The 26,347-nt window shown below is 45.0% G+C and overlaps 1 protein-coding gene across 2 annotated transcripts in view; it reads left to right on the top strand.

The window, feature by feature from the left end:
- BACH1 (BTB domain and CNC homolog 1) overlaps positions 1–26,347 on the top strand; it is a 65,551-nt gene that overhangs the window by 9,636 nt on the left and 29,568 nt on the right. Inside the window, exon 1 of one of the 2 annotated variants that reach the window (XM_077480016.1) lies at positions 12,406–12,571. The exons of the other annotated variant lie outside the window; for it this stretch is intronic. The gene's annotated coding sequence lies outside the window, so the exon portion shown is untranslated. Of the gene's footprint in view, positions 1–12,405; positions 12,572–26,347 lie in introns of those variants that run through there. 2 annotated transcript variants of the gene reach the window in all.

Here is a 26,347-nt window from a genome sequence, read left to right as displayed (position 1 = left end):
CTCAGTCCCAGACCAATTTTCAGCTTTCAGCGCTGATGCACTTTGAGTGACAATTACGCGGTCATACAACACTGTACCCAAATGAAATTTTTATCATTTTTTTCCCACAAATAGAGCTTTCTTTTGGTGGTATTTAGTTACAGCTCGGAGTTTTATTTTTTGCTAAACAAACAAAAAAAGATGCAAAAAAAAAAAAAAAAAAATCATGTTTTAATAGTTTGTTATAAAATTTTGCAAACGGGTCATTTTTCTCCTTCATTGAAGTGCGCTGATTAGGCAGCACTGATAGGCTGCATTGGTGGGCACTGATGGGCTGCATTGGTGGGCACTGATGGGCTGCATTGGTGGGCACTGATAGGCTGCACCGGTGGGCACTGATAGGCATAGTTAAGGCGGCACTAATAGGCACAGATAAGGCGGCACCGATGGGCACAGATAAGGCGGCACTGATGGGCAAAGATGGGCACAGATAAGATGGCACGGATGGGTGGCACGGATAAGTGGCACGGATGGGTGGCACGGATGGGCACTGATAGGTACCACAGATAGATGGGACTGATGGGCACTGATAGGTGGCACTGATAGGTGGCTCTGATAGGTGGCACTGCTGGGCACTGATGGGCGGCACTGCTGGGCACAGATGGGCGGCACTGCTGGGCACTGATGGGTGGCACTGGGGTGCAGCACCTTTGAGGCAGATTGGGTGGCACTGTGGGTGGCACTGTGGGGTGGCACTGTGGGTGGCACTGTGGGTGGCACTGTGGGTGGCACTGTGGGCACTATGGGCACTGACGGGGGGCACTGACGGGGGGCACTTACTTTTGCTTTTATTTTATTTCAGGATGGCACTGCGGGAGGCAGGTGGGCACAGGCAGGTGGCAGGTGGTCCCTTGTATTGATGGCCGTGATCGGGACTGATGTCCCGATCACGGCCGCCGGCGATCGGCTTTTTTTTTCTCTCCTCGCGCTGTCAGCGCGAGGAGGAATAATAGCCGATTACCGGCTCCGTTCTATCACATGATCAGCTGTCATTGGCTGACAGCTGATCACGTGATAAGGGGTCGGGATCGACCCCTTACACGGATCGGTGATCAGGCGAGTCTCACGGACTCGCCGATCACAGAGCGCGCCGCGCGCGCCCCTCAGGGGGCGCGCAGGCCGCTCGTAACCGGGACCACGTCAATAGACGTAGTCCCGGAAATGTAGGTCCGCGCTAATGCCGTCATTTGGCAATAGCGCGGATCTGTAGTGGTTAAAGTCTAAGTTTAAGTAAAGTTTTTTAGTTAAAAATAACAAACACGTTATACTTACCTGCTCTGCGTAGTTTTTTTGCACAGAGCAGCCCCGATCCTCCTCTTCTCGGATCCCTCTCTGGCACTCTTGGCCCCTCTTTCCTGTCGCATGCCCCAACACCAAGCAGCTTGCTATGGGGGCACCCAAGCCAAGTCACAGCTCCCTGTGTCCATTCAGACACAGAGCTGCAGCCCGGCCCTGCCCCCTTTCTCTCCTCATTGTCTGACTGACTTTGATTGACAGCAGTGGTAGCCAATAGCGCCGTGAGGTGGGAGAATACCGGGCAGCCCAGACACTCCCACACCATCGCTGGATCTAGATGGGCTCAAGTAAGTATTAGGGGGGCTGATGCACACGGAAGATTTTTTATCTTAACCATTTGCTTACTGGGCACCTAAACCCCCCTCCTGCCCAGACCAATTTTCAGCTTTTTGCGCTGTCACACCTTGAATGACAATTGCGCGGTCATACAACACTGTACCCAAATGAAATTTTTATCATTTTTTTCCCCACAAATAGAGCTTTTTGTTGGTGGAATTTGTTGACTTCTGGGTTTTTTAAATGTAAAAAGACAGAATAAAAAAAAAATACAAAACTGTTTTATATTTTGTTAATAAATTTTGCAAACAGGTATTTTATCTCCTTCATTGATGTACACTGATGAGGCTACACAGATGGGCACTGATAGGCTGCACTGATGGGCAGTGATAAAGCGGCACTGATGGGCACTAATAAGCGGCACTGGTGGGTCACCCCAGTGCATGGTTGATATCAGACGAGTTTGACCCTTATAATTTAGGGTCCATCAGATTCGGTAAGAGGCCATCTGGCTCCGTTTATACATGCCCCCTCTCCAGATCTGAAGCATCTGATGAAGTTTTACTGTGTGTGAAATGCGGCATCATTAGTCTTCTGTTGTTTTTTCATCTGTTACTTTGTTTCAGTTTGGAAATTTTTTGACAACAATAATCGAAATAATGTTTTTGTGAACACGTTATTTATGTAATTAATCACAATTTATTCACAATCCTTTGAGACTTCACGTTGAAGTTGATTTATTATCACTTAGTGATGTTTTAGTGATATATTAAAAAAATTCTGATTACACCTTAATTTTGTATTCATATAGTTTGTGCATCTCCTTATTGTAATATTTTATGTCACACGGTATTTGCGCAGTGGGCTTTCAATTTTTTGGAAGAAAATACACTATAATTGAATTTAACCACTTAAGGACTGGAAGTTTTTCCCCCTTATTGACCGGGCCATTTTTTGAGATTTGGCACTGCATTGCTTTAACTGACAATTGCGCGGTCGTGGGAAACTGTAGCCAAACAAAATTTACGTAATTTTTTTTCTCACAAATAGAGCTTTCTTTTGGTTGTATTTGATCACCTCTGCGGTTATTTTTTGCACTATAAACAAAAAAAAGCGTATTTAAAAAAAAAAAAAAAAAAAAAAATTTACTTTTTGCTCTAATAAATCCAAAAATAAATAAGTAATTCACCAGTTTAGGCCAATATGTATTCTTCTACATATTTTGTTAAAAAAAATTGCAATAAGTGTATATTGATTGGTTTGAAATTTTGAAAAAAACTCATTTTTTTACTTTTTGCTATAATAAATATCCCCCAAAAATATATAAAAAAACTATTTTTTCCACAGTTTAGGCTGATACATATTTTTGGTAAAAAAAAATCACAATAAGCGATTATTCATTGGTTTGCGCATTAGCATCTCCCCGTTCTTCCTCCCCATGAGGGGATCGCGGGTATCCTGATGGCGATCGAGTCTACGGGATTCGCGACCCAACTAACGCAGCTGACCGCCTCTTAAAGGGCAAAGTACAGGTACGTGATTCTGCCTGTACGAGCCCTTCTGCCGACATATATAGACGTGAGGCGTTCTGCAAGCAGTTAAAGGGTAGCTTCACTTTCGTGTGAAAAAAGTAGCAAATAGCCTTTTGGCTACTTATTTGTTTAACCGTTTGCGGACCAGCCACTGCAGTTTTACTGCGGCAGGTTGGCTCTGCTGTGCAAAATCACGTTATATTATGTGATCTCGCGGGGCTTCCATGAGTTGGATCGCGGGTCATGCGGACTCGATATCCGCGGGGATACCCACGATCGTCCGCTGGGTGTCCACAATCGTGTCACGGAGCAGAAGAACGGTATACAAGGCATTTCCCCGTTATGCCTAGTGGCATGACAGAGATTACTGCTCCCTGTCATCAGGAGCATTGATCGCTGTCATGCCAGTGGTAGCCCATCCCTCCCACAATTAGACTCACTCCCTAAGACACACTTAACCCCTTGATTGTCCTCTAGTGTTACCCCTTCCCTGCCAGTGTCATTTACACAGTAATCAGTGCATTTTTATAGCACTGATCGCTGTATAATTGTCAATCATCTCAAAAATGTGTCAGCAGTGTCTGATGTGTTCGCCATAATTTCGCAGTCACGATAAAAATCGAAGCTAGCCGCCATTACTAATAAAAAAAATAATAATAAAAATGCCATAAAACGTTCCCCTATTTTGTAGATGCTATAACTTTTACGTAAACCAATCAATATACGCTTATTGCGATTTTTGTTTTTACCAAAAATATGTAGAAGAATACATATCGGCCTAAACTGAGGAAACAATTTTTTTATATATATTTTTGGGGGATATTTATTATAGCAAAAAGTAAAAAATATTGCTTTTTTTTCAAAATTGCCACTCAAAAAATAAAAACCGCAGAGGTGATCAAATACCACCAAAAGAAAGCTCTATTTGTGGGAAAAAAAGGACGTAAATTTTGTTTTGGTGTAACGTCGCACGGCCATGCAATTGTCAGTTAAAGCGACGCAGTGCCAAATTGCAAAAAGTGCTCTGGTCAGGAAGGGGGTAAATCCTTCTGGGGCTGAAGCTGTTAAAAGAGAAGTATGGGGGGGGGGGGGGGGGTTCTGGGATATTCAGGTGGATGAAGCATGGGACCAATGCTGCATCTCTCCCCCGACGTCCCTATACTGAGAACCAAGTCATCGAACATTGCTGATGGTTTGGTTCTCATTCCTCCTCGAGAGGAGAGCTGATGCCTGTCAATCAGCAGCTCTCCTGCTCTGCTCCTCCACACTTATTGGAGCGCTGAGCTGTGAAGGCGTGGCTCATGGAGAGGCTGAGACTACCATCAATCAAGGCAGCTGGCAGATCCAGACGTTGGAAGTCGGGATGACGCGCTGCCCCGACTGAATGCAGTGACGTCAGCGGAGATCGGACTTCAGAGTGCTCTACGCTGAAAATGGGTCACAGGAGTTCAAAACGAATTGCACTGCTGTGACCCAGAGCAGAAGCCAAGCCTTAAGAGCTCAGGCTGGACTTCTCCTTTAAGTGGTAACTTTTATCTGGAGTGCCACCAATCAGTGTTTTTTTAGGATATATATTTAGTAAGGCACGGGACCTGCACCCAGTGTTTGTGTGGGCAAAAGTGGTCCAACCTAGAGTGGTATTGTGCTGTGCCAGCCTCTGAACACCATACTGTCACCGTGTCTGGCTACCCTTCCTTATTGGTGGGTGTATGGTGGTGGGGGGATGAGCAAGTTCTGCTGATCAGCAGTGGGAAGGATTTCCCAAAACCACTTAAATACGGAACAGTTATAGTGAAAATATTCCTGGGCGAGCTCTGTGAAGACTCACTTTCCATAATTGTTACAATACGCATTCCATGCTTCCTTTTATTGTAACATTTGTTGGATTGCATAAACTTTATTTTACTAGGAAACAGCATTATGCACCGGCATGCATTTTTCTGCAATTACGTTGTCGTTTTTATTCATCGGAAGAGGGATCTTTGGGAGACATTTGAATTTCTGGTAACAGAGCTGTGCGCTGTGATAAAATATTCAGAATTACACAACCAGCTCAGTCATGGAGCAAGAAGGAAATGCTGAATCATCCCTCATCAGCAATCCACAATGAATCAGCAGCCTTGGCTGAACTCAGAATGGATCTGAGTCAGGTGACAATACACACTGCGTCTGTTCCTCTACCGCAGGGATCTCCAAACTACGGCCCCCCAGCTGTTGCGGAACTACACATCCCATAAGGCATTGCAAAACTCTGACATTCACAGACATGACTAGGCATGATGGGAAATGTAGTTCCTGAACAACTGGAGGGCCATAGTTTGGAGCGGTGTTCATTTTGTCGACTAAAGCCCCATACACACTATCAGATTTTCTGCTGATTTTTTTCCTTCAGATTTACCAAAACCATATAATGTGAGGTTAGAATATAAAATATATTGAGCTAAAATCAATCCTAAGTGCTCAAATCAAATCACATAATAATGTATAAACATCAAATACATATATGAGTATTAACAAATAATTAATAAATCCCTGTGCATATAAAAATAAATAAAAAAAGTGGTATTTTATTACACAAAGGTATTTTCACAGATTAATTTGGTTCATATATACCACTTTTTTATTTATATATTTATTTTTATATGCACAGGGACTTATTAATTATTTGTTAATACTCATATATGTATTTGGCATTTATACATTATTATGTGATTTGATTTGAGCATTTAGGATTGATTTTATCGCACTAATATATTTTATATTCTAATTATTTACTGCACAAGTGAGGGATCACTGTTTTTTTGGTGCAGCTTTTATCAGCAAGTAATCTCTTTATTAATTTTTAATTCTGGGGAATTTTATCTTTCTTACCAGTTTATGTCTTCTATAAACAACTGATATTCACATTGGACAGTGGATGGGAAGCACTGCTGCAGTATTATAAAGGACCTTGGTTTTGGTGTTTTAAATATTGCCAGTTTTATATGTTGTTTTTGAATAAGCAGCGGCTTCACATGAGATTATATCTCTAATTTTATATTTATTACATCAAGAACTAACAGACGATTATCCATAAAGTGAGGAGGGGTGTTCATTGTGTGCGAGTTATTGGAACATCTGATTTTATTGTAATCAAATAATTAACTTAGTTTTAAAATCCAATAAATATAGCATAAACAAAATGTCCAAGCATGTGAAAATAAAACAACTCTTCTGAGGAATAATAACAGATTCTTCTTAATAGTGATCTTCACAAAAGCCCTGATGAACTCACATGTCGTGACGTAACGCGTAGGGCGTGGTCAGATGTTGAAGCGAACCGGAAGTGATGTAAATATCGTGTTTGTACTGCAAACGCATTACGTATTGGACTTTGACACAAAGTTAATTATTTGATTAGTTTACACCATCTTTAGTTTATTATCACCTAGAATTTTGCGCGGATCATTTTTCCTTATTATTACAATTTAATTACATCCATTAGATTTTAGACGACTAAAATGTACTGGAGATTTAGTCTACTAAATATGACTAAAACAATTGCAGAAGACTAAAATGGTACTAAAATTAAAATGGAATTTTAGTCCTAAGACTAATGCTGCGTAAACACGGTCGGAATTTCGGCCAGCAAGACCGGTGAGAGCTTTTCTTCAGAAAATGCGACCGTGTGTATGCTCCATCGGAATTTTGCTGGCCAAAAGATTGAGAGCAGGTTCTCAATTTTTCAGACGGAAAAAGTTTTGGAAATTCCGATCGTGTGTATGCAATTCCAACGCGCAAAAACTCACGCATGCTCGGATTCAACTACGAGATAGAAGCTATTGGCTACTGGCTATTGAATGTCCTTTTTCTAGTCCCGTCGTACGTGTTGTACGTCACCGCGTTCTTGACAGTCGGAATTTAGTGTGACTGCGTATATGCAAGACAGCTTGAGTGAAATCCCATCGGAATTGTGTCGGGAAAACCATCAGAGCTTTTTCCGACCAAAATTCCGATCCTGTGTACGTGGCATAAGATTTAAACTAAATCGAAATTTGCTGCCAAAATTAACACTGGTTTGGAGAGCCCTGCTCTAGAGTACTAGAATTCATTCCAATTATTATACATATCATTTAGCTCTGCAATAGGCCTGATAGCAGGTAGAATAAGATTGCATTGTACTGGGGGATAAGCCCCAATGAATGAAATGGATTGCAACTGAACAAACACTGTATGACCACAATGAAAAGATGTAAATGGGCCCTTATGGTTGCATGTGTTCTACAATGACCCAGAGAAATGGGGTCGGCTTCTGAGATCAGATTATGTTATGCTTGGTACACATGATGAGAATATCGGACGAATGATCGCCCATTTTTTTTTGCATGCTAGTGTCATATGGAAAACCAATAGGCTACTAAAGTTACAACAATTCTTGAATGACAGAATACAACTTTGGATTTGATGTAATGTGTTACATTGTAAGGTATTCTTTGGTTTCCGAGCTTGCGTAGTCTTGGTCATACAATCTTTTTCATACATATACTATACTAATTACACGAGAAACGTTTGTCGTGTTATCATACCAGAACTTTTTTCCTACTTGTCCCATAGAAAATTTTTGCATGAACTGTGATGATCAGCTTTAGAAAGCCATGTACTAATGATGAAATTATTGGACGATCGCTCCGAAATCGGTATTTTTCATACGATTTTCTCATCGTGTGTACTAGGCTTTAGGCTGGGTTCACACTTACGTGATGCATGGAATCCTGTGCGGGTTCCTGCATCACACCTGAATCACTGGTGGTTCACACTGACATCTGCGAACCGCTGCGGGTGACAATGTAAAGTTAATGACACTCCCAGATCGGTTTACAGATTGCAGTGCGAAATGTGAAATGGTGAAGAAATCGAATCACATGGGTGTGTACACCCATGTGATCCGATTCCAGTGTGGATCAAAAAAAGGGTCCTGCACCATTTTGGTGCAAATGCGATTCCAACCATTCAGTTTGTATATCTGAATTTGCATCGCACAGACATTGCATGTGATCTCCACAGAAATGCCGTGCGAATCACATGCAACGTCTGGCATCGCACATGTCTGAACCCAGCCTTAGGCTGGTCATGGAAAATTCTAATTTTGTCCAAATACAGCTGAAATTCCATCATATGCCCTGTGCACACGATCAGAAATTCCACCAGCAAAAGTTCAATGAGAGCTTTTGGCGGAAAATGCGATCGTGTGTATGCTCCATCGGACTTTTGCTGGCGGAATTTCGGGCAGCAAAAGATTGAGAGCAGGTTCTCAATTTTTCGGTCGGTAAAAGTTCAGAACGGAAATTCTGATCGTCTGTACAAATTCTGACAAGAAAAATTCCTACGCATGCTCAGAAACAATTCGACGAATGCTCGGAAGCATTGAACTTCATTTTCTTGGCTCGTCGTAGTGTTGTACGTCACCACGTTCTTGGCAGTGGAAAGTTCAGAGAACTTTTGTGTGACCGTGTGTATACAAGCCAAGCTTGAGCGGAATGCTGTCGGAAAACCCATCCAAGTTTTTTCCAATGGAAAATTCGCTCGTGTGTATGGGGCATAAGGGTGACCATGCAAGTATAACCCGACTCTAAAAAAACCAAAAACAAACAAAAAACACAAACATTTAATTTAACCACTTAAGCCCCGGACCAATTGTCAGCCTAAGGACCAGAAGTCTTTTTACAATTTGGCACTGCACTGTTTTAACTGGTAATTGCTCGGTCATGCAAATGACCCCATTTTGGAAAGTAGACACCCCAAGCTATTTACTGAGAGGCATGTTGAGTCCATGGAATATTTTATATTTTGTTACAAGTTGCGGGAATATTACAAACTGTTAGCGATCACAGGGATCAGGCCTGACTCTGCGAACGCTGCAGTTATGTGTTTAGTGTTTTGTAAGTGACAGTGATTGATCGATACACTTGGGTGGCCTGGGCGGAGGGGCAAAACGCAGGTGCTAGCAGGTATCTGGGCTGATCCTGCTAACAATGCGTTTTTTGGAACCCTAAACTGCTGGGGATGCTAGTATAGATCTGATCAGATCAGATATTGATCTGTTCAGATACTATACCACTACGGGAGGTGTATGCTTTGCGTGTGGGTGTTAGCGGTACTGGCACTAACCTAGCGTCTGCCTGGGGCGACGCAGACCCTATTTGACCCGTCGGGTGATCAGGGGGTTAAATCTTTATTGGGTAATAAATGGCGGGTGCCCTGATGCTATAAACTAACCAGCATCACCCGTAACACTTATACAGTGATCTCTGGTGAAAGGGTTAACTAGGGGCAATCAGGGGGTTAAAACCTTTATTATGTAGTATATGGGGGTACCTGACGCTATATAAAAACCTGACGGGGAACCTAAATAACTAACTGGCTAACCAGTGACACTTATACGGTGATCACTGGTGAAAGGGTTAACTCTAGGGGCAATCAGGGGGTTAAAACCTTTATTGGGTAGTATATGGGGGTACCTAACGCTATAAAAACCTGGCGGTGAACCTAAAAAAAAACTAGCTACCTAGCGACACTAATGCAGCGATCAGAAAAATGATCGCTTAGTGACAGTGGCAAAAGGGGGTGAAAGGGTTAACTAGGGGCAATCAGGGGGTTAAACCTTTATTGGGGGTGTAGGGGGCTACCCTGGACCTAACACTAACTGCCCTGACACTTTTTACAGTCACAACTGACACTAAATGCAGTGATCAGTAAATAAATGATCACTGCAATCAGTGACACTGAAATTGGAGGGGGGGGGGGGGTGAAAGTGTGCCTATGTGTACCTACGTGTCAGTGTACTGTTGGTGCACGTACTATGATGTCTTTTCTCCTCGCCATCCGGTCAAAAAGACCGCCACGAGAAGAGTGACATCAGTTCCTCCTGCCTGTATTTACACTACACAGGCAGGGGAAGCGTCTCATTCGCCAGGAGCGATCGCGAGGGGATGGCCAGAAACCAACGGCCATCCCCTCATCCCGGATCGCTCCTGAAGCGAAACGGACCGCCGCAGCCAGCTGGAAGGGGTCTGATCGGACCCCCCACCCGCTGGAAGGCAGGCACGTATGGGTATGTGATTGTGCCTATCTGTGCCATTGTGCCGACATATTATTACATGCGGCGGTCCTTAAGTGGTTAAAAATGACTGAGTTGGGTGGAAAAATGTTGGCCAAACAGGGACTGAATCTAAACTATTAGATGTAGTCACTGTTCAGCAAGGCGATTGCATTTAGACAGCCATAAGTGCTGCGGCTGCTAAATATAATAACTTGCAGCAGGGATTCCTCCATCCACACTGTTTAAGGGGGGATTGACTGCTTTTCTCTTGTTCGGCCTGTGGGCTGAACAAGAGAAAATCATGCCATGTATTAGGGATGCACCGATACATCGACCACCGAAAAAAAACGTGTTGATGATGGGCATGCTGCGTCCCATTGCATGCAAAATTGCATCCCATTAAGTTCAATGCAAAATTAGACCCTACTGACTTCAATGCAAATTCTGGTCCCTTTATTTCAATGGGAAAATTGCATCCTATTGACTTCAATGCAAAATCTGGTCCCATTGACTTCAATGCAAAAACGCCAGCCACAATAATTACATTTTCATTTAAAAATAAATAAATAAAAACCTCCATTTCCATTTTGGTTTTCAGGCAAGCGCATTCCTGAATTTTCAATTTCAGTCCAGAATTTTCATTTTGGTGCACCACTACCATGTATTACAGCTTTACACTGATGCTGGTTCATTGGCATTGGGCAGGTCAATTATAGAAGAGTACCAGGTATAGATATTTTATACATAGTTACACTGGTCCAGCTTGGACAAATGCAACTATACATATTTTATACTTGGCTAATCTCCCTGGAAATCACTGAAGTAGACACTTGCTTCCGGGTCCCATGCCGAACATCTGCCCTGCTGAATTCTGAACACAGAAGGTCAGCCTCTAAGCACAGGCACCATTTAGTGAATGCTTTGCATTTTTACAAATGAATACAAAACGTTCTTGAATTGGACAAGGTAGAGAGGCAGGGCAGTGATGTCATGCTCTCCACCCTATCCAATCAGAGAATGTTTTGCTCTCATTGATAAAAACGCAAAGCCTTCTCTGAATGGCACCCAAGCTGAGCAGCGAACCTCCTGTGTTCAGAATTCAGCAGGTCACCTGCTCAGTTCCGTACAAAAGTACTCACTTTTGTTGCCAGCGGTTTAGACATTAAGGGCTGTGTGTTGAGTTATTTTGAGGTGGACAGCGAATGTACACTGTTATACAAGCTGTACACTCACTACTGTACATTGTAGCAAAGTGTCATTTCTTCAGTGTTGTGGAAAAGATTGAATAAAATATTTACAAAAATGTGAGAAGCGTACTCACTTTTGCAAAATACTGTATATATATATATATATATATATATATATATATATATATATATATATATATATATATACACACACACACACAAATATAGTTACTGTACATTGGACCAATGTAACTATGTATAAAATATCCATACCTGGAATACTTTTTTAAGGGCTGGGATCAGCAGACTTCAGCCACTCCCCTTTGTGAGAGTTATGGTGCAATATAGATATGCTTTACACGTGTTTTACCTGTGTTGCCATTCATCATACGCAGCAGCAACATTTTTTTAAGACAAGGTGCACATGGAGTTATTAGAAGGGCGTCAGCAGGGTACCTGGGAAAAGACTGGATAGTGAAGTCACAAGAAGATTACTGAGTGCGCCGGAATGTGTTTGGGACTGATGGCCGGCAAACTATTCAACCACCACACCACCAGAAGGATTTACCCCCTTCATGACCAGGCCGGTTTGTGCACTGTGCTACTTTATCTGGCAATTGCGCGGTCATCCAACACTGTATACAAATTACATTTATATAAATTTTATTCATACAAATAGAGCTTTCTTTTGATGGCATCTGATCACCACAGTATTATTCTCTGCAATTGTTTTATTGTGCATTAAAAAAATAAAAATGACATGCTATCAGCCAATAGAAAATAACCAAAAAGTGCATTCTCTACTGCACCCCAACACAGGGGTCACACTGCACCCCATTATATACAGCACCCACCACACTGCACCCCATTATATACAGCACCCTCCATACTGCACCCCATTATATACAGCACCCACCACACTGACTCCCATACAGAGATCCCAGCACTCCCTGATCTCTATACACACATCCCTGTGTACACAGACACAACTCCGGCTGGTAACTTTCTTTCCCGGAACTTGTGTGCTGAGTGTGTGAGCACCGCGATCCCCGCCCCTCCCCTCCATCCATGACATCACTTCCGGGTCCTTCTGCTGGCTGGGAACTCCATAGTACGATCCGGACGGTGCAGGTTGGGATCGGAACCGATGAGAGCCGAGTGTTGTAAGTGTGTGACCGGCCTATGTACACATTATATACATGTCTGTGTTCTGTATACGGGGAGAGGACGGGTCATATACATGTCTGTGTTCTGTATATAGAGAGGACGGGTCACATACGTGTCTGTGTTCTGTATATAGAGAGGACGGGTCACATACATGGCTGTGTTCTGTATATAGGAGAGGACGGGTCATATACATGTCTGTGTTCTGTATATAGAGAGGACGGGTCGCATACGTGTCTGTGTTCTGTATATAGGAGAGGACGGGTCACATACGTGTCTGTGTTCTGTATATAGGAGAGGACGGGTCACATACATGGCTGTGTTCTGTACATAGGAGAGGACGGGTCACATACGTGTCTGTGTTCTGTACATAGGAGAGGACGGGTCACATACGTGTCTGTGTTCTGTATATAGGAGAGGACGGGTCACATACGTGTCTGTGCTCTGTATATAGGAGAGGACGGGTCACATACGTGTCTGTGTTCTGTATATAGGAGAGGACGGGTCACATACGTGTCTGTGTTCTGTATATAGGAGAGGACGGGTCACATACGTGTCTGTGTTCTGTATATAGGAGAGGACGGGTCACATACGTGTCTGTGTTCTGTATATAGGAGAGGACGGGTCACATACGTGTCTGTGTTCTGTATATAGGAGAGGACGGGTCACATACATGGCTGTGTTCTGTATATAGGAGAGGACGGGTCACATACATGGCTGTGTTCTGTATATAGGAGAGGACGGGTCACATACATGGCTGTGTTCTGTATATAGGAGAGGACGGGTCACATACATGGCTGTGTTCTGTATATAGGAGAGGACGGGTCACATACGTGTCTGTGTTCTGTATATAGGAGAGGACGGGTCATATACGTGTCTGTGTTCTGTATATAGGAGAGGACGGGTCACATACATGGCTGTGTTCTGTATATAGGAGAGGACGGGTCACATACATGGCTGTGTTCTGTATATAGGAGAGGACGGGTCACATACATGGCTGTGTTCTGTATATAGAGAGGACGGGTCACATACGTGTCTGTGTTCTGTATATAGGAGAGGACGGGTCACATACGTGTCTGTGTTCTGTATATAGGAGAGGACGGGTCACATACGTGTCTGTGTTCTGTATATAGGAGAGGACGGGTCACATACGTGTCTGTGTTCTGTATATAGGAGAGGACGGGTCACATACGTGTCTGTGTTCTGTATATAGGAGAGGACGGGTCACATACGTGTCTGTGTTCTGTATATAGGAGAGGACGGGTCACATACGTGTCTGTGTTCTGTATATAGGAGAGGACGGGTCACATACGTGTCTGTGTTCTGTATATAGGAGAGGACGGGTCACATACGTGTCTGTGTTCTGTATATAGGAGAGGACGGGTCACATACGTGTCTGTGTTCTGTATATAGGAGAGGACGGGTCACATACGTGTCTGTGTTCTGTATATAGGAGAGGACGGGTCACATACGTGTCTGTGTTCTGTATATAGGAGAGGACGGGTCACATACGTGTCTGTGTTCTGTATATAGGAGAGGACGGGTCACATACGTGTCTGTGTTCTGTATATAGGAGAGGACGGGTCACATACGTGTCTGTGTTCTGTATATAGGAGAGGACGGGTCACATACGTGTCTGTGTTGTGTATATAGAGAGGACGGGTCACGTACATGTCTGTGTTGTGTATATAGAGAGGACGGGTCACGTACATGTCTGTGTTCTGTATATAGAGAGGACGGGTCACGTACATGTCTGTGTTCTGTATATAGAGAGGACGGGTCACGTACATGTCTGTGTTCTGTATATAGAGAGGACGGGTCACGTACATGTCTGTGTTCTGTATATAGAGAGGACAGGTCACGTACATGTCTGTGTTCTGTATACGGGGAGAGGACGGGTCACGTACATGTCTGTGTTCTGTATATAGGAGAGGACGGGTCATATACATGTCTGTGTTCTGTATACGGGGAGAGGACGGGTCATATACATGTCTGTGTTCTGTATATAGAGAGGACGGGTCATATACACGTCTGTGTTCTGTATATAGGAGAGGACGGGTCACATACATGTCTGTGTTCTGTATATAGGTGAGGACGGGTCATATACATGTCTGTGTTCTGTATACGGGGAGAGGACGGGTCATATACATGTCTGTGTTCTGTATATAGGAGAGGACGGGTCACATACACGTCTGTGTTCTGTATATAGGAGAGGACGGGTCACATACACGTCTGTGTTCTGTATATAGGAGAGGACGGGTCACATACATGTCTGTGTTCTGTATATAGAGATGACGGGTCACATACATGTCTGTGTTCTTTATATAGAGATGACGGGTCACATACGTGTCTGTATTCTGTATATAGAGAGGACGGGTCATATACATATAAGGAAAAAATGGCTGCGCTAATCAATATTAAAATAAAGTGAATATTATGTTTATAGATACAATGGGTAAATTAGCTTTGAATGGAAGTGTGAATAATATAATACTCATCCATAACAGTAAGAAAGGGCAATTGAGGGAGAATGGCTATATGTATATATCCATAGCCTCTCAAACTTCCCCATACCAAGTATTGTCAGGCCGGGGGTTTGTGGGAATTTTTCACAGAACTACTTACCTGGTGTCCGTTTTTGGAAATGTTCGATCTTCTCGGCCATTATTTCGCAGGGGCTCCTTGGGTCAGCCCTTGCTCCCTTCCCCCCCACGTATCCTCTCACTACAAGCAATTCCCTTCTCATGTCTGGGGGTTCTCAGATATCGGGCTCAATCCAAATCATTTACGGGACATTTTTGGGGATTTGGGCAGTTTTGCAGGTTTCAATTGGGGGTCCTTTCTTGCCATCAATTCATTGAACGTTGGTGTTGATGCCATGCAATATTGTACCCTAATTACATCCCCCCCCCCCCCCCCCCCCACACACACACACAAATAGAGCTTTCTTTTGGTGGTATTTTAATCACTAATGTTTTTTTTTTACTTTTTGCTAAAAAACAAATGTAAAAAAAAAAACGTTTTCATTATAAGCTTTTGCAAACACGTAATGTTTCATGTGCACTGGTTGGCGACACTGGTGGGTGCTGATTGGCCACATTGGTGGGCACTGTTGAGACTGCACTGATAATCAAAATGTCCCTTTTAACACAAGCTGGTTAGCGGCTCTCTTCATCTCTCCTCATACTGTCAGCCTGAGGAAAGAAAAGCAGATGACCGGCTTGTGTTTACATCCTTGGCTGACAGCTGATCATGTGGTAAAGGGTTACTGTGATTGGCCCTTTACCCCAATCTGTGATCAGTCCGAAGGACTTGGCGATCACAGAGCTCGCTAGTGTAGGCGTATTTTGGCTATTTCACTGGCAGAAAGTGGTTAAAGGAGAAATATAGGAATCCAAATAGCAAACCTCCTATACCCGGCTCCATGCTGCAGCTGTCCCCTGCTGGCTCTAAGCCTAAGAACTGAGCAATCACATAACCGCTGATTGTTTAGTTCTCGATATTCCCAGAGCAGTAACTGTCACTCACTGTCTCTCTTTGCTCTGCCCCTCCAGTGCTCGCTGGGCACCGGACTGGGATGGGTGCGGGAGTGGCTGGCTCAGGCTTTGTCACATAATGAAAGGTGGAGCCAGCTGCTGAAAAGACACCTGGGTGAATCCCAACAATATGTTTGGGGTCAGTCCAGAGCCTGAAGGCTTTTTGTGATGGGATTCTGGCTCACAGGAGTAAAAAAGCAAGTGACCCAGAAGAGAAGTATGGCCAAAATATGCTTTGCCCATACTTCCTCTTTAACACAGTGTATGTTAAAGTGGAGGGCCACCCTAAAATAAAAAATAGCAGTAATATTCTTAAAAAAAAAAAAAAAAATTAATTTTTTTTTTTAACTTACCGAAGCGGCCCCGTTGCCTTCTGGGACGTGTGTGTCCCCCAGAAAACAACGGGGGGGGGGCACCATTCACAAAGTGCCGCGCGACTCATGCATGCGCAGTAGGAAACGGGCAGTGAAGCTGCAAGGCTCCTGTTTCCCTTCATTAAGATGGCGCCGACAGGCGATCCGATGGACGGATCGGCCCTCGGAGGGGGCCAACATCGCGGGCTCGCTGGACAGGTAAGTGTCCTTATTAAAAGTGTTTTTGTAGCTGCTGACTTTAAAAAAAATAAAAATACACGCCCGGAACGCCCCTTTAACACACAAATGCAAGGAAGTGTGAATGGAAAAGTCTAAGGTACAGCCAGCCAAAGCCTTGGGGCCTGCATACAGGGAGTGTAGCCTGCTTGATGTCTCATCTCTGGAGGGAAGTTTCACTTTGGGAAAGCCCCAGAAAGGCCTGTATCCTGCGGCAGAATTGTCTTGTTAAGTAAATCTCTGGAATTTGTCTATGGTGTAAGCAGCACGATGTCAGTATTTCCACATGTTCATGACTTTCCCCTAATTTAAACCAAATCCTTGTGTTTACTTTGTTTTCAATATACTAACTGTATACAAAGAACCTTGGTGAAGGTATTCCAGTGGAGCAGGTTGGACAGCGACATTCATACGTTCTTTTCTGGCTCATATCAGTGTGTCATTTCTTTCGCCACACTTCAGCTGACACAGCACGGCTTGTGTACAATGGAATGTTGACAAGGGTTTGAGATATCAAGAAAGTCTTGTTCAGGGTTTACTTCCTCTGTAAGAAAGGCTTGTGTATTTTCAGCGAACGCATCTTTTGGAGAGTTGTGTAGAAAATCAGTCTAAATGAATTGGTCCAGCCCGCTCCCAGAGAAAAACACTGATGGGTTTTACTTCTTATTTTTTCCCCTGAAAAGTAAAAGCAGAATGGGCTAGTATGCAGTCCTAGCCCATTATGTTGCACTTACCTACAAAGGAAGCCCAAGATGTTCCCACTGTGCGGAAGCGTCCATCTTCACTCCTCTTCCTTCCGGAGCCGTGAACTCTGGGTCTCTGACTGGCCAGAGTTGCATGACGTCACTTCCGCGCATGCGCGCGGGAGCTGACGGTCACGGCATGGGGCCTATAGAAATGCAGTTGCTCTAGACATGAGGGGAACATGCAAGGAGAAAAAAAAACAGCATTTTCTCCTTTTCGTCTTCCAGGACAGCCTCTGAGATATAGGGCTCCTCCCTCCAGGATAGGAAACACGTCTACCCAATCAGATAAAAAGGGTGGTCCTCCAGGCCCTCCTCAGTTTTTTGTGATTCCTGCCAGATGGGAAGGAGCACGTCGGAACTAACGGGGGAGCTCCTTATCTCAGGGGGTGTCCTGGGGTAGCACCTGGTGGACCTAGCCCTTAGCACCCCTCGGTCCTATAAGGGGGAGGAGAGGGTCTCTAGCAGCCACCGCAGCCATTTAAACGTTCAGAGAGAACAGGACCCCAGTGCGCGGCAATCTCCCCACTACCTCACCACCGCTCGTACTTGCCCGGTCGGATGGCAGGCGGGAGACGTTCGGATCCACTGGCTGGCGTGTTCCGGGTACTGGCAAGGAGCGGTGTGGCCGTAGGAATGATGCGGCATGAGTGGGCAGAGCATCTGCGTTTCAGCATTCAGAAGTGCGAGGGATGCACTTCCTCTGGAATCGCGTCATCAGGGGGCGCCGCGGGACCTGTTCCAGTCCCCAGGGCGCAGTGGTGTGGCTGTAGGGATATTTGGTGTGGTGTAAAGGCTCAGAGAGACTGAGCGAATACGAGAACTATGGAGGTGGACTCCGGTTCAGCAGGCTCCAGCACCTCCCAGGTAAGCTTGGTGAGGGCAGACCAGGTCTTGCACTGGGGGGTTGGGTCATTTTGACCATAGTAACCCTCCCGGGGTGGGGAACCTTTGGTGAGGGGGGGCACTTCCTAGGCATACCCTAAGCACAGTGGTGTGGGTCAGGGGAGGTAATCTAATGAGAGCCTGTTTTTCTTTTTTTCAGGTCAAACAGGATAGAACCCAGATACCGTTGCCTAGAAAGAAATGTGCTATGTGTGGGGCTAAGTTGGGCACCGCTTGGGAGAAACCGCTTTGCCCCGAGTGTGTTAGTAGTCTCGTCAAGGACGACTCTGTGGCAGCTTGTCACAAAGTCTTGACATCTGTAAAGGACGAGATTGCATCCACTTTCCAGTCTTTTAAAAGTATGATGGATAGGATGCAGGGTACCTCTTTTTTTCCTTACCCAGGGCAGTCAGCATGCCTTCCTTATCTGAGCCAAGTGAGGAGGAGGAGGGGGATAAGGAGAGGGTACCAAGGTCGCTAGCCTCCTCTCAGACAGGGTCAGCTTCCGAGTCTGAGGGAGAGGAAGAGTTCTCTAGGGTGTCCAGATACAAGTTATCTTTGGACGAGGTGGGTGACCTTCTTAAAGCAATATATGACACTCTGGAAATTAGCGAAGAGCAGGTCCAACTTTCCAAGCACGACCTTATGTATCAGGGGTCTAGTGCTCAGAAAGACAGGGTATTCCCCATACATAAGTCATTGATTGAAGCAATTTTGCTGGAGTGGGGGCAGCTGGAAAAAATGCTGTTTTTTTTCAGGCAGCTTTAAACGAAGGTTCCCTTTTGAAACAGATGCTGTGCATCCCTGGAACAAAGTCCCCAAACTTGATGCCCCTTTAGCCAAGGTCTCCAAGAAGACATTATTTGCTGACATGAGTTCACTCAGGGATCCCATTGATAAGAGGGGGGATGTGCTGCTTAAGAGGGCCAGGGATGCCTCTTCAATTGGGCTCAAGCAAGCCCTTGCAGCTACCTGTGTGGCCAGGAATCTAGAGTGTTGGCTTACCCAGTTGCAGTCACATATTTCGGCGAGCACTTCCAGGCAACAGCTATTGAAGTCTTTCCTGTTACTGTTCAAGGCGGTAGGGTTTTTGGCTGATGCCTCCGCAGAATCTGTTAAATTAGCAGCTAGGTCTGCTGCATTGGTGAATGCAGCCAGAAGGGCTGTATGGCTTAAAACCTGGATGGGCGACGTGGCCTCAAAACTAAAGCTGTGTGGGTTACCATTTTCAGGGGACCACTTGTTCGGGCCAGGCCTACAGGAGGCGTTAGAACGCACGCAGGACAGGAAAAAAGCTTTCCCAGAAAGGAAGAAGAAGGTTGAAGGAAAGTGTTTATTTTTTATTTATTTTTTTTGAGGTTCCAGGCAGCAGAACCTGCAGGAAAGGGAGGTTCGCCCCAAAAAGCATTGGTCAGATCATAAGGGGTGAGGCAGAGGAGGAATCTTATTTAATCCACCTCAATCCACCTCTAAGACCCAGTGACTCCTGTGTCCCAGTGGGAGGAAGGCTGGGGAAGTTCCTCCCACAATGGACCGCTTTAACCTCAAGTCCGTTCATACAGGACGTAATAGGGAACGGTTACAGGTTGGAGTTTGTTTCAGTCATGCCCCCCCCCCCCCCAAATTTCCAGGTTACCAAAAGACAGAGAAGGTGAAGGCCCTGGGTCTTCTCTTGGGAGACCTGGTAGACCAGGGGGTATTGGGGCAGGTACCCCGGGAGGAACGTGGCCTGGGAGTTTACTCCCATGTTTTTGTGGTAAAGAAGCCTTCGGGAAAATTCAGGCTGATCCTGAATCTCCTCCCCCTGACCAAGTTTGTAAGATACAAGCAGTTCCGGATGTAATCAATCTTTTCGGTAACCAATTTCCTATTTTGGGGTTGTCACATGGCCACGGTAGACCTCAGGGATGCGTATTTGCACATCCTGATTCATCAGGAGTCCCAGAGGTTTCTCAGATTGGCAGTCCAGATAAACACAGAGGTGGTACACTTCCAGTTCCAAGCTCTTGCTTTCGGCCTCACCAAGGATTTTTACGAAGGTCTTGGCAGAGGCTCTGGCCCCGTTAAGGCTCAGGGCAATAATGGGGATTCCATATTTTGGACGATCTCCTGTTTATAGCCCATGTGTCCCAGCAGCTAGAGAAAGACTTGCAGGAGGCATTGGTTTTCCTGCGTTCGCTTATCAACCAGGAAAGGTCCCAGTTGACCCCGTCGCAGGAGGTCCTGTATCTGGGGTACAGGATCCCATCTATAGAGATGAGGGTTTTTCTCCCGGGGGAAAAGATCAGGAAGGTACAATAACAATAATAATTTAATTCAACAAATAATAAAATAATGGTCAGAAGATAATTGCAGACAATTACATTTTTAGTATTCCCTTATATAGAATTCAGTGAAGAAAAGGTATCTTACATTGACGGTCAGTGACATTGCCCCTTACATTTGACAGTCAGTGACATTGCCCCTTACATTTGACAGTGACATTGCCCCTTACATTTGACAGTGACATTGCCCCTTACATTTGACAGTGACATTGCCCCTTACATTTAACAGTCAGTGACATTGCCCCTTACATTTAACAGTCAGTGACATTGCCCCTTAAATTTGACAGTCAGTGACATTGCCCCTTAAATTTGACAGTCAGTGACATTGCCCCTTAAATTTGACAGTCAGTGACATTGCCCCTTACATTTGACAGTCAGTGACATTGCCCCTTACATTTGACAGTCAGTGACATTGCCCCTTACATTTGACGGTCAGTGACACTGCCCCATACGTTGCCGGTCAGTGACACTGCCCCATACGTTGCCGGTCAGTGACATTGCCCCAATAGTAGTTGCCGGTCAGTGGAAAAGTGCCCCTTTAGTGGTCACAAGAGGAGGGACTTCTCTAGCTGGTGGTCAGTGAAATGCTTCCTTATATTGGTGATCAGGGAAGAAGGGCCCTCTTAGATTGGTGGCCATTGGGAAGAATATCCACATTACAGATGGCTAAAAAGTTTTAGTGGTTACATGTGGAGATGCAAGAGCTGCTCATTGCTCAAGCAACCTCTGGAGAAAACCTAGAGTTTCATGGAGCCATGGTTGAGGAGGGGCTGTTCATTCGAATAAAAAAATAATATAAATATATATAAAAATATATATTTTTTTGATCTATCATTTGCTCAATTTTATTTTATCTGCCTAGAGCACAATTTAAATGATATAAGCCCGTAGTGTGTTTTTATAATTCTGCTCATAAGGATCCAGGACTATGCAGTGCTCTAGTATTGTACATCATTCAAAGGACATGAAGAGTTAAAGCCAAAAGCAAATAAACCGGTACTACCAGCTTAGAATTTCCATATGTTTTTAACATGCAGCAAAAATGCATCCAACAAGTGAATGACAAGGCTGTTGGGTAAATGTAACCTTTGCAGAAGTTTATTTTGCATTGACTGTGGAAGCCCCTGGTCATGGTTGGGGTTTTTTTTTTTTTTTTTGTGCAGGGATATCAGAGCAAATGTCCAAATGGGATATCCTCTCATATGCAGACCACATGCAGGAGATGGCAGTCATGTGATCAGCTTGTTCCCTACTGCACATGTGCCAAGCGCACTGCGCTTTGTTATTGGCCTGCCGGCGGGGGAGGGGGGAGGAGGAGGGGGGCTAAACTTCCTGGGAGATCGGGTCGCGGCCCCGTCTTCGGAAATGGGGAAGGGGACCTGTCAAAAACAGGTCCCCATTCCCCCTTGCTCCCCCTGAAATGTGACACCAGAGAGGGAAAGCGTATAAGAATGGTAATTGTTATCAAAACTGTTATGGGTAAACACCTGTCTTGGCTCTGTCAGGAGGCTGAAACATGCCAGTAAAGCAGGCATCTAGTGGAGTTATCTGTTGGGAACCATGATAAACGAAAGCTCTGTTTTGCAGAACTTTAGTAAAATGTCACATCTGTCCTCTCCTCCAGGGACTTAAAGAGGAAGTAAACCCATCTTTGTCTCCCTGCAAAGGTAAAGCATAATGGGCTACTATGCATCGCATAGTAGCCCATTATGATGCATAGTAGCCCATTATGTGTCACTTACCTGACACAGGAGCCAGCGATGTCACCGCTGTCCCCTGTAGTCCGGAGCCTCCATCTTCCTTCTGGGTATCGCTGCTCCGGCCACTCACAGCGCCAGAGCAGCGATGACGTCACTCCCGCGCATGCGCACGGGAGCCGCCACTAACGGCATATCGCCGCTAACAGTGATAGTGCGCCTGTACGGCGCTTGCGTGTGACTGTCTTTTAGTAAATATCTCCTAAACCGTGTAGGTTTAGGAGATATTTCTTGAACCTACAGGTAAGCCTTAATCTAGGCTTACCTGTAGGTCAACATGGTTTGTAAGGGTTTACAACCACTTTAACACGGCGTTCCAGGCTTTTTTTAGTATATTAAAAGTCAGCAGCTACAAAAAGTGTAGCTGCTGACTTTTAATAAACAGACACTCACCTTTTCCACGATCCAGAGATGGAGCCTCGCTCCTCTTCCCCCGCCTCTCCGTGGCAGCGCCATTGAAACTGTAGGCACCTGGCCATGACAGCTTCCGGCTTCACAGCCGGGCGAGCACTGCGCTCTCCCAGTGGTCAGGCAATCTTCTGGAACCTGTGACGTGTCCCAGAAGATTGCCTAGGTGGCCTGAAGTGGGACAGGAAGTCCCACCCAAAACTAGGCACCCCCCCCCCAAAAAAAAAAAATGACATGCCAGATGTCATTGGGGCGAGGAGTGCTTAAAATGGAAGCTCACTTCCAGGTTAACAGGTTAACAGTTTAGTCAGTAAACTGCATACTTTTATGACCATGCCAGGTATACTTTAAGTAGTTGGTGGCGTGGCTCTTGTGGCGGGAGGGCGTCATATGACATCCTCCCATTTAAACAGGGAATGTGATCGTGCGCGCATCCCTGTTTCTTTGGTGGTGGTGTGTCACGGAGACACCGCCCATCACCGAGGGGGGTGAACAGCCATTGGGTATGGCTGTTTACCACGTGATTGGCCGTGACTTCATCAAGGCCGATCACAGATGGTTCCACCCCCCACTGTGCACAGCACATGCGTGATTAAATACCACTAAAAGAAAGCTCTATTTGTGTGGGAAAAAAGGACGCAAGTTTCATATGGGTACAGTGTTGCATGACTGAGTACTTGTCATTCAAACTGCGAGAGCGCTGAAAGCTGAAAATTGGTCTGGACAGGAAGGGGGGAAAAAAATGGATCGGTGGCCATTTGTGAATGGCTCTTGTTAAATCAGCCGCCAGGTGGCCAATCTGCCCAGTAATTGCCAATCTAGAACAAGCCGTCATTAGATAACTCAGCACACCAAGCTACTGCACCGAGCCGAGGGGCTGGGTAATACGTGATCGATCATTGCAGCGATTACATGCTATTGTTGATCCCTCTCATTCCCCTTACAACAAAGGAAGGAGAGAGCTGTAGTACTCAGTTATGAAAGAATGCATGTTAGCAGCTGCAAATTTATTTGGTTTTACGGACATGGAGACTGTTGTTTTTTAACCTTTTCCACCAGGAGTGAAGCTAAATACCTAGAACATTGGGTATGGGGGAACACATGACTTGCTCATATCACACTAGAGCTGTCATATAGGGACACTTTTCTTTGTTTCCAGCAGTGGGATAGTGAAAGGAAGATGAGTATATGCAACTAGAAAGGAATAATTCAAGCAAGACTGCTTTTCCCTTCATAGGCAACAACCAGGGTTCTATTTGCCATCCTATTAAACAGTACATGTGTGTAGGGACAACACAGGCACGCAGGAACATCTTATAAAGTTGATTTTTATACACCATTTTATAGCTGCTAACTAGGAATTGCTAGAGAGCTCAGACATGAAATTGAGGCCAATACAGTATTTAAAGAGGAGTTCCGCCCACCCCTTTAAAAATGAATAGTCAGCAGATACACATACTGTAGCTGCTGACTTTTACCATTAGGACACGTTCCTGTCCTGGAGTCCAGCGATGTCAGCACCGCAGCCAACGTATACATTGTGCTGCCGCCGCCATTGCTGGTGAGGGAAACCCGCAGTGTAGCCTTTCGACTTCACGGCCTGGTCCCTACTGTGCAAAGCGGGGAGGAGGAGGGGGGCTGAGCTGCTGACATACTTTGCAGTGGCCCCATCTTCCGGATGTGGGGACAGGGTACCTGTACAAAATGGGTACCCCCACAAAATGTGGCATCGGGGGGAAGGGGAGGATTCAGATAAACCCACAACCGTAAAATCGGTCTGTATATGCAGGAAGCATGCTTGTTATACTCAATGTGGAACCTAAGGGGTTAATCCTGCACATTGTGTAAAAAAGGCTGTTTGACCCTGTCTTCTCTGATCCTCCCCTTCTTCCACAGTCTCCAATCCATCTGATACTATAGAGCCTTGGAGTCGCTCTGCATATGCTCAGTTTGGGGTGTATTGCTAAAAAGTGTTTTTTGTTTTTTTTGTTGGGAGGGAGTGCATCATGCATGCAATCAGCACAGGGCCATGCAGCGCTGGCAGGACAGTCAGAGGAGAGTGAAAACTCCTCCTACAAGTTTTAACCAGTGCTCAGCTGGACAATGATAGAAGTCACAAGACTGCTATATACTACTAATGAGAAGAGGTATTTAGCAGTTTGTATTTACTAAAATAATTGCATTTCCATGTTGTGTGTACTGTGGGAGACCAGATATGGTGAATGCAGGGTCCTGGGTTTAGTAACACTTTAAAACAGCCTCTATGCACACAGAAGATTGCAGAGTGAGCAACATAGGTCCCTTCACGTGTGTGTGTGTGTGTGTGTGTGTGTGTGTGTGTGTGTTTTTTTTTTTAAATAAATCAATATGTTGTTATTGAGTCCTCCATATTTATTTTGGGCAGTTTTAAAAACTTTTTGAGTTGGCTGTCCTATGTGTTGTTGGCATTTACCATAAATGATGGCACGTCAGATCCGCAGGACCTGTTTTTTTCCATTAGAACAAGTGAGGTTCTCTTTCCATAGACCCGTTGTATTTATGGATGTCTGCATGGAAGTGGACTTTGGACTGCCATGCAGGTTTCACAGTGTTTTTCTGCGAAAGCACACAACTGCTGAGTTATAAAATGTATCTTACTTGGCGAGCTGGCAAGTAATGATTGGCGCTATGACACTGTAATGGAAATTTTCTCATTTTCTACAGAGTCAATTTAAAAGAAAAGGTGGACAAAGTCAAGGTTTGCATTTAGTTTTAGGTGCCCTGATCTCGGGATAAAGCGATTGCTTTGACTTGAACCAGGCAATCTCTGCATACACATTTTATAATGCTTAGTAGGAACTGCCCAGGGTTTGCCAGGCTAAAGAGAACCGGTTGTAAAATATTTATATTTTACCCCTTAGTTACCGTATCATTGTTTGACAGCAATATGGAGCAGGGAGTCGATCGCTCTGACAGCTGCAGTTTATGGCAGGCCTGATGCTGATAACATATGCTGTCTCACGCTTCTGAGAAGGCATAATGTTATCAAATGCCAGAGCCCTGGAGTTGTTTATATTCCTTGTAGTAATTGCACAATGAGTTTGTCCTTTTTATTAAATGCTTGCCTATGGAGCCCTATGGGTGGACATCCTATGACATCACAGCGGATGACCGATCAGTGTACTAGTCTGCTGACAGCAGATCGCATGACCATTGTACTAAGTTAATTGTGTACTATTGTGTTGATCTCTGTGATCACTTAAAGGGGTTGTTCACATTAATGCATTCCATGCATTAGGTGCAAAAACCTTCTTTGCTGCAGCTCCCCCTCTTTTTCTTACCTGAACCCATCCGTTCCAGCGACGAGCCCTACCCAACGGCTCCAGCTGCTGTCTCTATCCTCGTTGGATATATTGATAGCACCCATTGGCTGTCACTGCTGTCAATCAAATCCAGTGGCACAACAGCGTTGTGGGGGGGGGGGGGGGGGGGGGATGCGAGTCCTGCTGTCTGTCAATGGACGCAGCAGCAGGACTCTGGAGCACGACCGCAC

This window comes from Lithobates pipiens, unplaced genomic scaffold (assembly GCF_037356315.1).
Source record: "Lithobates pipiens isolate NorthernLeopardFrog02 unplaced genomic scaffold, aLitPip1_a1.2 Scaffold_16, whole genome shotgun sequence".
Classification (NCBI taxonomy): Eukaryota; Metazoa; Chordata; class Amphibia; order Anura; family Ranidae; genus Lithobates; species Lithobates pipiens.
This window is presented reverse-complemented; position numbering and strand designations above follow the sequence as displayed.